The sequence below is a fragment of the Trifolium pratense genome, linkage group LG2, assembly GCF_020283565.1.
Source record: "Trifolium pratense cultivar HEN17-A07 linkage group LG2, ARS_RC_1.1, whole genome shotgun sequence".
Lineage (NCBI taxonomy): Eukaryota > Viridiplantae > Streptophyta > Magnoliopsida > Fabales > Fabaceae > Trifolium > Trifolium pratense.
The window spans coordinates 66920766-66926164 of record NC_060060.1 but is presented as its reverse complement, the minus strand read 5'-3'; the positions used below and the strand labels follow the sequence as shown (position 1 = coordinate 66926164).

General features: G+C 38.1%; 1 non-coding gene across 1 annotated transcript; it reads left to right on the top strand.

Moving 5' to 3' along the window:
• Positions 1 to 945: 945 nt before the first annotated feature.
• Positions 946 to 1052, top strand: LOC123912012. The gene has a single exon (XR_006810865.1). It is a non-coding gene; the product is annotated as a small nucleolar RNA R71 (small nucleolar RNA).
• The last annotated feature ends 4347 nt before the right edge of the window (positions 1053 to 5399 follow it).

Genomic DNA, 5399 nt, shown 5'->3' with positions numbered 1-5399 from the left:
ATCTTCTTTTTCTCCTTTTCTCTCATCTCCCTCTACTTTTCAACTTCTCCTTCTTCATCATCACTCACCTCTACTTCATTAGGCAAATTTTCATTTTCAACTTCTCCCTCATTAGCCATCTTTTCAACTACATCATCATTTCTCTCCTTTTCAACTTCTCCCTCATCAACCTTCTTCCTAATAGGCTTTTCAACAACTTGTCTTTCCGAAACTTCGCGACTCCTCAAGGTGATTCTGTTGCAAGTTTCATTCTTGGGATTGTCTTGTGTATTTCCACCGAATCCTCCTTGATTTTGCAACATGGAAAACTGCCTTGAAAGTTGACCAATTTGTACCTCAAGATTCTTGATGGATGCTTCATGATTCTTGTTGGAAGTTTCTTGGTTCGACTTCATAGCTTCGAAATTGCTTTGAGTCATCATCATGAATTGATTTAGAGTCTCCTCCATTCTTAAGGGTGGTCTTTGTTGTTGTTGAGTTGATCCTTGAGTTTGCATGTTCCCCCATCCGGAAACGTTGTTATTGTTGGAATAGGGTTTCCGGAAGTTAGCTAAATACTTAGCCTCCTCTGAACCTTCCGGGAAACATCCTCCATTGGGATGGTCCTGCAAACAGAAATCACATCGCACATTATCAATTTTACCTACCAAAGAAGCTTGACCTTGATGATTGGAAAGAAGCTGCATCATTGCTTCCATTTGGTTTGTCATCAGTTTTTGTTGAGCTAAGAGTGCAGATTGTGAGTACAGCTCTAACACTCCTCCTTTCTTCTTCGCTCCTCTATCATTGGTGGCACGGTACTCATTTTGTGCCATACTCTCAACTAGCTCTCTCGCTTCGGCTTCATCCCGGTTTTTCAAAGAACCTCCAGCTGATGCATCTAGGATCATGCGAGTTTGCGGTCTAAGACCTTGCGTAAACATCTGCATTTGGTTGTGTCCATCGAATCCATGGTTGGGACACCTCTTGAGGCACACCTTAAATCTCTCCCAAGCATCATATAGTGTTTCTCCATCCGCTTGCTCAAAATTAATTATCTCCGCTCTCCTTTCCAGAAATTTATGAATGGGAAAGTAGCGGTCAAGAAATTTCCTCTCGAGTTGTCTCCAATTTGCAATTGTACCAGCCGGGATCGTATCTAACCAATCTTTCGCTCTTCCGGAAAGTGAATGCTTAAACAACCGTAACCTTTTGTCTGACTCGCTGACCCCCGGCGGATCCGTGTAGTCACACGCTTCATAAAAGTGAGATAAGTGCAAGTTCGGACATTGCGATTCTGAACCGGAGTAAGGGTTCTCCTTCAATGCGGACAATACCGTGTTCTTGATGTCAAATGATACCGGATTGGCCGGCTGGAAGCCTTGATTGGCCAATACATCATTGTCCCTTCGTCTGTAATCACCTAAGGTACGTCTTGGTGGTGGTGGAGGTGGTTGAGCCTCAACCGGTGGATCTTGTTCACCATCCATAGCAGAAAAATTCTGTTGACAGTTTTGGTCACCACTTGATGTAGCTTGGTCTCTTGAAGCTAGTAAGGCTTCCCTTGCCGCTTTTCTATTAGCGCGAGCTGTCTTCTCTATCTCGGGATCAAAATGCAGCTCACTCGGACCTGTTCTCCGCATGCACAAGAAAGCAAACAAGTAGAACGCTCTTGACAGAAAAAGTATAAAACCAGATAAAGTAAAGAAAACACAGAAAAATAGACACAATCGCCTTGTCGAATCGATCAACAATCCCCGGCAACGGCGCCAAAAACTTGACTACGTATTTGCAAGTGTACAAATATCGTCAATGTAATAAAAGAATATCGATCCACAGGGATTGCGCGATTATAACGAGGGAATTATATCTATGAACATAATTGAAATTAACAAACATGTTTGGGGGTTTAGTTGAGTAGTTTGACGGTAAGAAAATGTGCTAGTTCAAATGGTAGAAAAGTGAGGTAGAATCATCGGAATCACCTAGTCTATACTTTATCACATGCAATCTAGCATATCATATGGAATCACTCAAGTATTCACAACTCGATCAACAATATGGCGAATCGCAATCTCTTGTCAAAATTCACCCTATCCGTTGTCGATACTCCTCCGATCTCTCGGATGTAAGCTACCGACTACGAAGTATTTGAAAACGCGTTGATCGTTCGCTACACTCTATGTTTCAATCTCTCGACCGGAAACACTCAAGTGCTTAATGCAATCAGTTCAGAAATTAAATCAATATTCTCATACGTGATTCAAATCTAAGTTCATTATAAAGCTGATCAGGAATCATAAAGCATTAATCTCAGAATTGCATTAAATGAATACTATTACAAGAGTAATTCCACACTAATACATCATATTACAGATAAGACTACATCCTAAGATATCCTAGATCCTACCTCAATGAGGAATTTAGCTCCTCATCTTGCTCCGATCAGCTCTTATCTTCAACTTCATGGTTCTTGACTCCATTGTGTTGAAGATGTTGAAGCTATACCCTTTGTTCCAGGATTAGACCTTCGTTCTTGCTCAAATTCTCAGAATATAGAGTAGTCTGCAGAAAAATTCGAACCAGGTGCAGAAAAATCCAATTTTCTTATATAGGAATTGCAACCACGCCGCGCGTCAGATCCATCACGCCGCGTGTGGTTGCTTATCTTCATCCTACGCCGCGCGTGTAACTTCCCACGCCCCCGGCGTAGTTCAATCTTCATCCATCACGCCGCGCGTGAGCCTTCCCACGCCGCGCGTGGTCACTAGTCAGAGAGCACCCTTTTCTTGATCTAAGCTTCACGCCGCGCGTGATAGGCTTCACGCCGCGCGTGATCAGAGTGTGATTTTGGGCTCTCTATGATCATCATCACGCGGCGCGTGATGGACCACGCCCCCAGCGTAGTTCAACTGTGACTTTTCCTGCATATTTTCCTGCTTTCTTGCATATCAAGTAACCTTGTTTCCGAGTTGATTTTCTCTTGATTTATTGCTTAAAAACTCTAAAATAAGTCTAATGTTCCTCAAATAAGCATGGATTATGAGAGTGTGACGATACGTCATCATATCCTCAAGTATTGGTATCAGAACATTAGAGTCTTCACCCTCTTTCACAAGAGCTTCTTGATTTTTCTAATTCATGTCCTTAAAATCTTTCTGATACTTATGGTTTTGCATCTCAAACTCCTTGAATTCTTCCTTAAACTACGTCATATAATTATCTAGCTCATGTGACATGAAGAAGAGAGAGGAAAAATTAGTTACTACTTGAGATGAGTTTATCACTAGGCATAAAATGCCCTTGTCATATCATGAATTTGTTTACTTTCTTGAATTTTATTGGTGGAATAAGATAACACTAAGTTCTTTATGAGTCAAAAATAGCTTAAAATGAAGAAATGTGTGAGGATTGGGATTTGATATTATGTTAGACTCGCAAAAAGTATGTATGAATCTCAAATTTTATGTTGGTTGTGCTGATTTACCTTCAAGTCGATTCCAATTTCCAACTGATAATCTAGATCAATTTACACCACCACTTCCTGAGCTAGAGAAATTGTTTATAGGGATGGCATTGATTCCAATCTCTGGCAAAAGGGAATGCTGCAAAGGGAAAAACAATGAGAACAAGTAGAATTTGATATTTTGTTATGAAATTTCACCCATGCATTTCACATATTAAACGACTAAAAACAATAGGGTCATGCTAACTAGTGCCCCTGGGGCACTAGTTAAGGAACTAAAAAGGGAACCAGTGGGATGGCCGGCTCAGTTAGCATGCAGAATCGGTTCTGCTTTTAAACCATCAAAAACCGTTGTGGACCGGGCGGTCGATGGTTGAACCGGGAACCGGGTAAACTCACGCGCAAACCGGACCGATTTGGAGAGGAAATCAATTATTTCAAAAAAATTTGCAATATGTTGGATATAGGAATCTAACACAGATCCTTTGAATAAACCAGCATCACCATCACCACTTGGCCAATTGCATTTATGTGATATTCATTATTACTGAAATATATTTAATACCACTATACTAGTTATAAAACACCATGACATTCCTTCAATAAAAAAAAACACCATGACATATATTAATAAATACATTGATAAATTTTTTTCCTTATTATTTTAAATATAATTTTCATATATATATATATATATATATATATATATATATATATATATATATACATTCATTGTTTTATTTTAATGTAATATATTAAATAATGCTGTTCTAATTAAAAATTATGATATAATATTATTTTTATTGACTAAATTATAATATTATATGGTTAGATATATGAATCAAAATATAAATAAAACATTGGTGGGTATTAAACCCCAAAATAGGAGTTGATTCTATGGTCGAATGAGTTGGAGGGGAGAGAGGATGAAAAAATTCAACTCAGTTGAATGGAGAGAAAATGTGAGAAAGTGAGAACGAGAGAAAGTGGGAGATTGGGGGAGTGGAATGGACACGTGGCACAAGTTGAGAGGCCATGTAACACCCAAACCCCTTAACGCGAATTTATTGAATATAAATAAATAAAACACTTAAGAAATTAAGGCGTCACGATTATAATACAAAAACCACAGCACAAACACGTCATGCTAGCACAGCGGAAATTAAAATCAAATATAGTTCATTGTGCATATCATACAATAACCATATTGTTCACATAATATCCTAAGGCTCTAAGCCGTATCAACAACAAGGATATTTTGTTTACAACAAAAGTAAGGATTAGCAAGGTCAAATATGTCATCACGGGCTTAAATACAAATCAAGCGAATATCCCGACACGGTATTATACCTAATCAGAGCAACATATACAACCCATCAAAAAATATCTAAAAGAGTAGTTTAAGCTAAACTCCTCACCAAAAAGTGTGCTACACTAAGCACGAGCAATGCCTTTAACTCTGAGCCGGATCCTCAACCTGAGTATCTGAACCCCCAACGGTCCAGCACATAACACAAAGCATGAGAGTTAAATCACATAATCAAAATATAAGTGTAAGTAAAACGGTACTTAAACACTCCTTCATAATACATGCATAATCATACATTATACATATACATATACATCAACATCTATCATTCAATTATTAGTTCTTAAACACATATAATTGAATACTCAAACATCAATTATCAATTATTACAATTAGCCAAGCATGTGTCACATATCACATAAATGTACACATAACCTAATGCAACTCTAATGCTTCAACTTCATGAATGTCATCCTAGACATCTCTAATGCATGTGGTACCATCTTCTTTATTAGAGTATCTCACCTCTAATATCCTTCTTTATCAGATAAATATAATCTGATATACTTCTTTATTGGAATATTCAATATCCTATTTAATTCATGAATGCATCTATATGTTTTTCATGAATTCACTCACAATTAT